The sequence below is a fragment of the Argopecten irradians genome, chromosome 16 (assembly GCF_041381155.1).
Source record: "Argopecten irradians isolate NY chromosome 16, Ai_NY, whole genome shotgun sequence".
Lineage (NCBI taxonomy): Eukaryota > Metazoa > Mollusca > Bivalvia > Pectinida > Pectinidae > Argopecten > Argopecten irradians.
Genome location: NC_091149.1, coordinates 10,084,022 through 10,096,675, shown reverse-complemented (window position 1 = coordinate 10,096,675; position 12,654 = coordinate 10,084,022). Strand labels below are relative to the sequence as shown.

Sequence of the window (12,654 nt, the reverse complement as noted above, 5' to 3'; positions counted from 1 at the left end):
TGTTAAGTTTGTACTGTCATCTTTGATGGATGCAACGGCGTAATGATTTTATAGACAAAATAGTACATAACAGAATATGGAATTCCTGAGACAAGATTAAAATATGTTGATTAACATTTAAAGGTATTTTTGTTGTGGAGTTTAAAATCTTAAAACTTTTTTTAGTATTATATCTTTCTAACACAAAATATATCCCTGTAAGAATTGAATTACATATAATTATTTTTGCAAATTGTCTAAAATGTGAAATTTGTTTTTACATTTACATCTTTTCAATTTAACTATGTGCCTTTATAGTCTGTCATGTTTATTTATTCAGATAAATTTGCGTCAAGAATATTGAATAGCGCTCGCGGAAATAAAGTGGTTATTTGCACATTAACTCGTTCTATGAATACATTTAGTCGATTTACGAAAACGTAAATAAGGTTTTTTTAGTAGTTTGAAAACACATACATAGCATATAGTAACCATTAATCTTAAATATAGATTTTTTATATTTAGCCAGATTATCCAAGATTAACCTATTTTAAAGTATTAACAAACCTATATATTTTAAACGGGATTCAACAGATATCTAATACTTACATATACATAGTTGTTTTGAACAGATTACATAGTTGTTTTGTACAAAATTTATTTATTTCATATCAATTGTGAAAAATGTTTTATTTATAATTTATTCAAATCACTTTCGCTGGCTCGGATGTTATGCGCAAGGAGTCTTAAAGTAGTAGAAAACCGGAGTACCAGAAGAAGATTCCAGTGAAAAACCCAGAACAATTATTTGAGGATGATTTATACTGTATAATGAGTGTGCTTTTGTGTAACCAATAATATTTTTTCTAATGTATCAATAAGATATAACTATGTACCTTAATCTCGTACCTCATCGATATCGTTTCAAAACAACAATTACAATTTTAGCAATATAATCAATGTTTAAAGATGCTCCACCTCCGACAGAGCATAAATGATATCCCTCACTTGATCAATAATTGGTGTTTAATCGTGTACATATATGTCTAATTAACACAAGAAATAATATAAACTAATTTATTTTGCCTTTGGTGCCTGCGTTATCAGTACTTCATTCCATATAGGATATAGTACCACGGATTTTGTTCGGGATGCAATTAATTCTATTTTGTAATTTTAATATGAAGTAAAATAAGAAGCTCAAACTTTCCAATGGTGGTAATGGTGTAAAGTAAAAAACTTTTGTAACTGAAGAAAAATCTTTAAATGATTAGTCAGAAATGATGAATTTAGAGACAAGTGTGTTAAAGATGGGTATCCATCTATGGGAGTTTATTTAAAACTAAATTGTACAAAGCCTTGTCTCATTTTTCAATCCCTAAATCTTGAAGATTGTTGTTGTTGCATATCTTTACATCAATAAATAAAAAATCTATATTTGGTAATTTCAATCTGACTTCGTCTTTTTTTTAAATTTTACTTTTAGAAAATTACATATTTTGTTTCGAAAGATTCAATAAAAGATATGTTTTTATGAATTTATATGCTGTAATCGTGAAAATTTACACCAGGGGGAATTTTCGCTAATACGCGAAGATCGCTTGATTGCGAAAACTTTTACCTTTCGTGTAATATCTTAAACGTGTATAGACTTTGTTGTAAAAAGTAAGACAGTGTATGTATGGTAAATATAACAACACCTTTATTTTATGCATACAAATCGCGAAATTAAGCACTCACGAAAACATCCACTTTTACAGTATTTAGTATATAATCTTTAAGTTAATGCCAGAATAAGAATAGGGTTATTGTCTGCATAATGTGTTGTATTTTGACCACCATTCACCTGTTTACATGGATTGAGTTTATCAAATTGATGCCCTTATAATTCAAGGAAGTGCCGCCCATATCACGATTTAGCCGATCGAAAAAATAAATTAAAGTTTTTTGTTTGAAAAATGTGCGATCCAAGTTTGAATCTCATAAATATATGAATATTATTTCTACAGTTTTCCTGCAAACTGCAAGGCCCAGGTGTGCAGTGTACATGTTTTATACCACACAAAAAGTGATATGAATATGTTTTGCGTACTAATATTCCTAGTGTAGGTTGCAAATTATTTGCATTTGTTCAATAAGAGCGTGACGTTCCTAGTATTTGCATATCCCTGTTATTTTATGAACAAATATCCTCCCTTATAGTAAATACACCATCTGGACATACGTGGTCAAAACAACAACACGTGACATTTTGCATGTATCATCACGTAATTTTAAAACAATAGGAACTATTATCACAAGGGCTCCACATCCGACGCCAAGAGCTATGACATGATATTACAATAATTTATATTTTATTTAAGTCATGATTTTGTATTTTTCTAACATTTTTTTTAATTAGTTTTTTTTAAACTAAAGCGTCACTCTGATTATTATTAATTATTATTCACTTTTGTTTGTAAATTTGCTTTGACCAAAACGTCATACTGAGGTTTATGGTGAATAGAATTAAAAATAAGGAAATCCTGGTATGTTAAATTAATACAGTATCTTCCAAGATGACAAAGTAGAAACCCTAGCAATTATTTAGAAGATTCATATCCTTATCATCTGAACCTCACTAATTGGCATTCCCAGTTGACATTTATCCTCCTATAACTGCCAACTGAAAACAGTGTTTGGTTTAAATAGCACTCTACTCTCTCTCCATTTTTTATCAACCTGTATCATCTTCAAATGAATGAACAAGATTACTGCTTTCACATTAAAGATGCCTTTTTTAATCATATGAATTACACACTCATGAACAAATGAGATTCGCTGAGTTTCCACATAACGAAAACAATTTGTTCACGTCACACTGAGCTTCCACACATGGACTTTTGAGACTTGCTCATTAACTTTAGCTTATCTGTGCTTACATATGAAAAAGGGAGAAACACTCATAATTGTGGTCGATATGTTCACAAACCTTAATTACTTTATACTACATAAGCGGAAAAAGAACCTAAACTAAAATTGTATGACTGAGGGAGGCTTGTTTCCTAAACTGACAATGTAATCTGAAAACGTTAGTGTTGATAAACAAATACATTTCTACATCAAATGGTTTTGCAGATGGCTTCTATGATATCGGTTATGCTGTCGTGTAATTGTTTTTATCTCATATTTAAAATGTGTAGGGATCGTAAGAAATCGTTATCCGTTATCGAGAATAAAAACCTCATGCTAACACACTAACCGGAACTACACATCATTAAATGAAAACGAAAAAAATAAACGTAATTTAATGAAGTAGTGTCGATCTCCAAGTCGCTTCTCAACCTGTATAAACACATTTGAATGAACCAGTCTTGCTTAGCAACTGAAATATATAACACATGAATGAACAAAATGAACAAATTCTCACTTACCGAAGTATAAAACTAAAAATTAAATAAAGTTGTTCAGCTACCAAAATTTCAAACACATGAATGAACCAGTATTGCTCACCACACAGAATATAGAATTCATGAATGGACCAGAATTGCTCATGACCCAGAATATGAAACCTATGAATAAACTCGCATTGCTCATCAACCGGAATAGCAAATTCAGGAAAGAACACATATTGCTAACTATCAGTCCAGAATATAAAACACAATAATGAACCTGAATTTCTCACCAACTAGACTATCAAACTCATGAATGAAACAGTATTGCTCACCAACCGAATCACAAACTCATGATTGAACCAGTATTGCTCACGACCCAGAGTTGTTCACAGTCAAGAATGTAAAACACAAGAATGAACATGAACTCTTCACCAATCGGAATACCAAACCCATGAATGAACCAGCATTGTTCACAAACCAGAATCTCAAGTTCATGAATGAACCAGTATTACTCACCAACCGGCACCAAAGCATCATGAATGAACCAGTATAACTCACCAACCGAAATCACAACATCATGAATGAACCAGTATTGCTCACCAACCGGATTTACAAAATTACAAATGAATTATCGTTGTAAATTAACCTGAATTCTACGCTAATCAATAGACCACGTGATCTACGTTATAAGGTAGACGATGTGGAGACTCTGTCCCACGGGATGTTGTTGTCACTGTCTTAAGTCATTAAAGAGATTAATCGAGGTTACAGGTCAATGAATACACTCAATCACATCATTTAAGGACCGTGGGAAATAGGGTGAAAATAGTGTCTTATACACGAAAGGTAGTTTCGTACTTTCACAGATATACTCATATATTGTATTGTTTGGGGAATAATATAGACTCTCAGTTATATTAAGAAAGGTCCTTGCAATCTTAAGATCAACCTCGACTTAATCTTCATTATTGACGGCGTCTTGCCAAGGAAGACGAAAGTTCTTCGGGAGTACAAATAAATCATATACTTGTATAGTACAGAAACAAAATTTCAAATTATTGCATTTAACTGAAGGCATATACATCAGGTAAGAAACTTTAATAACAGATAAAGGAAAAATAATACCTCAAGACCTTTAATTGTGAGTTGAAGCAATACAACCTTTGGATCATTACGTTTTACAATAAGCCATTTTATCACAACCTGGTACTGTAACATCCCTCTCTTATGATAACTGTCTGTCTTATGCTTGATAAAATATATCATGCAGCATATACTATATATTATAAAATGCATTATCTTGTATCAGTATGTACGACCTCATATTAGAATGAATTTTAACCTGTTTATATTGACCTGGCTACCACGACAACTAAAATTTTGACTAACGAAATCATGCATGCCCATTCCTACATACTTCCAAACATTATTGCCAAGTTTCATTGTAATCGGTCCATTAGTGTAGTTGGAGTGTCCAGACAAATTTTGAAATATGTAGTTACCTGGTTACCATGGCAACCATTTTTTTTACTAACAAAACCTGCATGCACATTGGGTTAAAATAGCAGTATAACATAGCCCTAGTAGGATGAAAAGTAGTCTAATATGTTTCTATGTCTTTTCAATTGTTCATCTGTATTTTTCGAAATTCACGTGAAGGAATATTGCCTGTGTATTGTTGTAAGTCAAGTAATTAGCAATGTTTGCTGTCGTCTCGTCAAATCCAGACAGAGGGCAGTCATACCCTACACAAAGTCATGAAGTCGTTATCGCTAGTTAGGACCTCATCCCAGTTGTTAACAAACTTATTTGGCTAATCACAGTTTAATGAAAAGTTTCAAAATTATTCCTTGTAAAGAAATTTATCCCATAGTCTACTTTCTTGTCAATTTCAGAAAATATATAAACACAAGTTCTGCAGCATAGGAGAAAAGAAACTTCCGTTAATCATATGGCAATCTGATTTAGATACAGATCATTATAGCCACTCCGTTCAGTAGAGGATCTGACAACATCCTATAAGGGGTCATGTTCGGATGGCCTTTTTTCAGATTTAATGCATTTTCTACACACGAATACATCAATTGTGAACGCTATTTCGTCCCAGTATACAGTTAGTTTTGTTGTGCTCTTTTGGCGAAATGATTACGTATACGAAAAATATTTTGACAGCTTTTTCAAACAAATTCGTCCCCAGTCAAGATTCTGGCACCAGCAATTTGATTGGCCATTACCAAATGTCATCTGGACGTGACCATTTATGTGATGTTGTCAGATCCTCTTATACAATGTTTTGATAATAAGGAATTGTATTTTAATCAGATTGATCATATGATTTAGTTAATCAATGTTTGAACAACTGGGCCAAGATATTTATCTGAACATAACTTTGCGTGCTTTGATTCAAAAGAACTGAAGATGCTATCAGGATGGGAGGCGTAAGCTACTTGTTGAGTAGAAATTTATACACGTGTACCGTAATTGGACTAATTCAGGTATTGCTTGATACCCTCTAACGTTTGTGTGGGACCAGCATATCTAGTGGTGATGGAATGTTTGACTTTTGCTAATCTTCCTGCTGAAATGACGCTAGCACAGGAAATCATCTTCTAGCGTCATCCCATCACCAATCATCCTCGATTCGCCAGGGGTTCCGATCACTTACGATCTCTACGCCCCTAGGCTATCTCATAGTAAAACTGGAGGCAACATAACAAAACAGGTAATTTAGGCATTTGGTGCACATTAAAAGAGCTGTATAACGGTACACTGATTGGCAGGGTGACTTTGAAGTAGGGCGTCGCTCTCTCTGTAGTCTTCAAAGAAAGTTTTTGCAGTCCTGTAATTGGTTCAGATTTGTATCTGTGAGCTGCCTTCAGTTTTACTATGAGATAGTCCAGGGGTGTAGAGATCGTATGAAATCGGAACCCCTGGAGTATCGAGGATGATATCCAATAGAAACCATAGTTCCGCAAAAAGCGTATCAGGTATCACGTGGTACGTGAATTGTAATTAATTAATTGAAACTATCGTTTTAACATTTTTCTATATAAATCTTTCATACAATTTGTTCTTTTTATTTGAAGTCTAAGGGTATTTTTCGATAACAAAATAGCATTACTACAGTTAAGGTGTGTAGATTTTCAAAACAACGAAAGCTGCCCAATACAGTAACCAATTCACTGAATCTGACATTTTATCACATTTTGTATTTAGATGAATCGTTTATTATTCTGGTGTTTCATTGAGATCCGAGATTCACACTCACATTTTCCTATGACAAATATCAAGTTAAGATGTGTAGTTATCAAAACAGGAAACGAGTTCAGGACAACCTTGTTTTATGTGTAGACATATTAATTCAACATTACATAACTTCACATAATAAGACTGCAAATCTTTATGTGAAATTTCCTAAGATGTTCCGAATTAAGACACCGCCATTTTGGAAAACGATTAGGGTCGTAACATAACAGACTAAAGAACATCATACAGCCAGGACCAAATCACGGTCTACATGTTCTAAGAGCTGTTAACTGCCAGATATTAAGATGTTATGCTGTGTTTGGTATGTTCGGAATTGAACGTTAAAATGTTTTGACAAATCTCGGCAACACGATAACAAAATGTGCTTGTTTACTACGATAAGTTGTTTGTGCGATTACAAAGAAAAATAAATCAAATATTTCAAACAGTCGATTACACCAAATAAACATTATGTAAAGTTTATAAACATGTTTTGTATTGGAGGAGGTGTTCTTGTGTTGGTGAATTTAGTTTGTTTATGGTTTCATTGTTTTTTTTTCGTTTTTTATTATATTTTTATATTTTTGGGCTTTTTTGGGTTTTTTTAATCTTTTTATTTTTTCTATTTTTTTTTCTATTAAATTATTTTGTTTGTTTGTTTGTTGTTCTTTTTTTATAATGGGTACGTTTCCTTTTTATGTTTTGTTTTTATTTGTTTTATTTTTCCTACTAACAGTCACAGAAAGATACTAAATGTGTTACTTATGAGTTTTTGGAAATCGAAGTACATTGGTGGACTTGAAGTTTGTAGAAGCAACCACAGAGGATTGGTGGTAGGATATCATTTATATCTATAAAGTCTTCACTTTCTGATTTTGGGAATGACTTACAACATCTAAATATTTCGAGATGGGTAATTATCGCCCTGCAGAATCAATTATTCTATACTGGAAATAATATGTTCAATATTAAAGTTTCAGAGGTTGTCAAATGTATAAAATAACATACCCATATCTTGTCAGGTTACGCATTTTAACATACAGAACAAAACGTTACCAGAATTTATTTGAATATTGTTGCCGCGGAAAATACGAAAATGAAATTGATTTTAATTAACAATTCTGACAGGTATATGCTTTTTTGTCTTTTACAGATCCAGCCAGATAGATACATTATTTACAATACATATTATAACAAGATCTGCAAAATAGCATTTATAAAATTAAATAGATTTATAAAGATTTGGTTTGATTGGTCTACAGTCTTGGCCGTGTAGGAACATGCCAGGTTAAGAAGTTGGATAAAAGCCGGAGTACGAGGAGAAAAACCACCGATTAGCGAGCAGCACCTGACAACTGCACGATATGGCATTTGAACTCCCAGAGGTAGAGTGCTTGTGGTAATATGTCGGGACATCCTAACCATTCGGACACGTACCACGACCCCATTTATGGACATGCATATACAGTAAAGTTATATATGTGTTATATAGTTGAAAAATAAAGCGAGTCATTGTGTATATCTATAATTCATATTATATACTTTTCCTTTTTAATCACCTCATATTATCACTTATGTTCTTAATACTACTGTCGAGCACTAGAAATGATTAAACCTGTGCATGAGGCAATCTGATATTTTATTATCCTGAGTGTTGGTTTACGACCCTAACACAAACAAATGCTCATTAATATCAACGTTAATTATACATATAATGTCTTTTAGACTTGTTAACATATATTAACTGATTAGACATGCCTAGGGCTATAGCGCGTCATCATCACCCTAGGCCTACGGTATTAGTCGGCATCACGACTTATAATTCGTGACAACTAGGCTCAGTTTGGGCTAGTGTCACACCCACACACCAAGTCGTGAGCAGATTAATACTGTATTGTCAGTACGGTAATAATTGTACACCTGAACCAAACATTAAAATTAGATGTATAGTACCGAAATAAAATCATTATCGAAGCTCAAAACCTATAATTTTACACATGAATCAAACATTAAAATTAGATGTATAGTACCGAAATAAATTCATTATCGAAGCTCAAAATCTATAATTTTACACATGAATCAAACACTAAAATTAGATGTATAGTACCGAGAAAAATGGAAACTAAAAATCGATAATTTTACACCTGAACCAAAAATTAAAATCGCGTGTGAAATACCGAGATGAAATTAAAATTATAATCGTAATTCAAAATCTATAAAATGCAGTTAAGGAATTAAGCTGTGCAGATTTCTACGAAGAATCATAATTAAAGGACATTACACAATCGGATGATATATTACCCAATGTGCAACATTTCCACATGTGGTATTTAGTGATATTAACGAAAATTGACAGCATCATCATGGTCTGAATGGTACATTAATATGGTGTCATATTTCTTCCATCGTGGTCAGTTTAGGTCGAATCACGGTAATTCGACTTTGACCAGATAATTAGGTCGGCAAGTCAAGTTATAACATGAGTTGTTGAGATAGTTATGTCGACCAGTCGAGTTATAACATGACTTGTTGAGATATTTATGTCGCTAAGTTTAGTTTTAACACGACATATCCATATTGGAAAGTCGAGTTACACAATCGCGACTGACTATCGTGGATATTGTCGTAAGAAGGTAAGTCAACTTTCCAGGATATAAGTTGACTTCCCATAATGTAAGTCGACTGGCCGACATAAGTATCTCAACAAGTCATGTTAAAACTCATGGCATGAGTCATGGCAAAAAAAAGTTACATAACTCGACCTATATAAACACGATGTCAGAAATATGCCACCATATATTAATTTATTTTTGGGCGAAGCAATTTTCGCGTTTTCTCGGATAACGATTTTTTTCACGACGATAAAATTTCGTGACATACACCTCTTTGGTTCTACTTTTCTTCAGTTGAAAAAAATGACGATTTATTTTTGCGATTTCTCGTTGGCCGCGAAATACCGCGAGAATAAACCAGTTCACAGTATATTTTTCTAGTATTTTTCCTATTTAGATTGCCAGAGCATATAAAGTAATCATTGTGATATTGTCATGCATGTGAAATTAAAAAATAAATTATATTTAGATTATGAATTCAATTTCAGAGAAAATGGTCGGAAAATTTCCGGAGACAATGCACTGAGAAACTCGTGCCACCAAAAGCATCAAATTATATTCTTTATTCGACACTTTAAATGTGTTAACAATTTAGTATCACGACTATCGTGTGGCGACATATTTTTTAATTATGACGTCATTAACACCCGTGACACAGTTGCTTTGTTATATAGGTGTTTTAGCATATTTATGACATGGTTGGACATTTATGTGATACATATAAGTATTCTTTGTGATACTCATTGTAAATATGTTCAAAATGTATTTGCATTATTCAAATTAAATTGAGAAATATTTTTTTTAGAGAATGCTTTTTTATTTCAAACCTTCAAATAATTTAAATAATTGATATGATATAGACTAGTATTCACTCCAAAATCAAGTAAAACATTATGTATATCTTCAAAATATTGAACATTGTCATTGGATCTAAATGTTTAAGCTAGTTCGATAGAGACACTACAAATAATGATCCTTCTACACATATTTAAAGCTATTCAATGATAAAAATGATAGCTCTTCATTTGAACACCAAAAATGTTGAAATTTAGCACATGAAATAAGTACTGAAAGAAGTTATGCAAGATATATATTCCCATAAAATTTCATTCCGGCACCATTAAAACGTGAAGGCATGCCATTTTTGCACTAAGACATTTATACCTTTTTGAATATTATGTAGGGATGACAATAACAAAAGAGAAATCCTCATCAAGACGGGAAATAAACATGATTACCCTGACTTCATAAAAAGAGCATGATGTATCCGACATGATGGAAGGTGTGAGGTCATTAAGTGGTACCAGTAGAGCTTATTACCTGTCTCGAGGTTGTTTCACCTGAGGCCGCACAGGTAAACAAGTCTTACATGTTATACCTGCTACTTACCTGTACAACTAGCGGCGACATCAAACCACTCAGCAGCTCCAGCGAGACAAGGCTTCCCCAGACACAGGCGATGACGTCATAACTACGAATTTGATTGGTCGTTATTCTTGTTAATTGTTTTCTGGATTCTCTTTATTTGTCATGTGATGCATAATATGTTTGTTATATAAAGTACAGTAGCTGGCATTGCCTTTTAATTCTGTCTTCTGTGTACGAATGGAAACGGATTAAGTGAATACTCTAGTGCTAATAAGTGATTATCACGTGATATCAAGGTGGTAAAAGACAAAAGGTAAGTGCTATCATTCACAATTGTATTATTCTAATATATCAATTATGTATTAGTTCTTTTTTCGTCTTGATAAAGGGACAGATCGCCGAGAAAATTCTATAATATTTTATCAACACTCTTAGAATGACTTCTTTTCCCCATATATATCATGTATATCATTATTTTATCCCAAAGATATGAATATATAATGTAAAATTACAATCTATTAGTTTCACAGAAGGGTTCTAGCTTCATTTATATATTCAATGTACATGTATCTTACTTTTGAACACGTTCTCATATTTTTTTTTTATTTAAGAAATCTTCAGCTTTTACGCGTTTTACTACCCATTATTCTACTCGTTTAATACGTTCAAAATAAGTGTTATCTCACTGTAGTGTACTGCATAAGACATCAAGCTAGAATCAGACAAACCATTTATAGCATTCCCTATAGGCTTAGGGTTGTGGTATTGGATTTTATTGCATAAAGGTTTTTTCTTTTAAGTTGTGATTTTGTTTTTCAAATAGATGCGATATTGTAACGAATTCTGTGTTTTCGTTTTGTTGTTATTTGTTACTGGTATGTTATTTTGCTGGGTGTTTTTTTAATCCAATATATTACTGTACGAAATATCTTTATTTATTGATTTTGAAATTAAAAACACTCTTCATTTCTTACAATACTTCGCTATATAAGTCGAAGAAACGAAAATCTAATGCACTTGCATATATGAATTTGATACATAATGTATAAGCCTCTGGTAACCATGTACTTAATATCATTTCATCATGGTATGAACTCTGATTATAGCATATACAAAGATGTGTCAGCAGTGTATAAAAAGTGTATATATTTGATACAGATCAACGCAAGCAAACGTGCGTGAACTTCCCACCAGGGGAGTCATAATATGTATGATTAAGAGATGCGTTGAAGGTGTGTTAAATACACTGTATATATATCACAACAGTTTTCGGGGGTTGTAACAGCACATGTTTGAAATAAATTAATGTAATGTTGTAAAATTTCGTAATTCACTGTTTGGAAATTATTCGTGGTGGATTGTTTTAAGATAAAACCTTAAGGTAAAGAGCTTTCTTTAAAATCTGTTATGCTTTCTTATTGAGAACATTAAGTTAAGGAATCATTTCAAGTAAAATAATGTTCGTGAAAGCGGGCCAAGGCCACGATTTCTAGAAATAATAAACACCAATTTCAGTCAAAACTTATTTCAATTATGTAACCTGCATTGACTTTTGAAATAAGTCCGAGTTTTTGACGTTTGTTTCGAGAAATCAAGACCAAGTTAAGTTCACATTACCATTGACTTTTGAAATAAGTCCATGTTTTTGACGTTTGTTTCCAGAAATCAGGGCCCAGTTAGGTCAACATTACAAGTCACGTGCATTTACTTGAATTTCGACAATTGTAAATTGAAATACGAAAAGTGATTCAATTCATGATTAATTTCGATTTTTTGTTGTAATTACTACATTTCGTACATTTGCATTATTATATTTTAGTTCAAGCCGCAAATTTGTATCGTTGGGCATATAAACGCGAAATAAAATCGCCGCGAAAAATAATGCGAAATAAAATCGCCGCGAAAAATAATAACTTTAAAGTAACTTTGGGAAATTTGTTGGTACATACCAGGGTATTGATTCATGTGAAAGATAAACTTGCTTGGCATACGAACATTAAAACAAGAATAAAATAAGTTGTGTATATATTATAATTACACGGTTTATTAGTGACCTGATAAGTAAAAATATTGGG

At 32.4% G+C, this 12,654-nt stretch overlaps 1 protein-coding gene across 1 annotated transcript in view; it reads left to right on the top strand.

Annotated features, from left to right (window-relative positions):
* The first annotated feature begins 10,768 nt into the window (after positions 1–10,768).
* LOC138310333 (electrogenic sodium bicarbonate cotransporter 1-like) overlaps positions 10,769–12,654 on the top strand; it is a 29,332-nt gene continuing 27,446 nt past the window's right edge. Inside the window, exon 1 of the mRNA XM_069251501.1 lies at positions 10,769–10,892. The gene's annotated coding sequence lies outside the window, so the exon portion shown is untranslated. The remainder of the gene's footprint in view (positions 10,893–12,654) is intronic.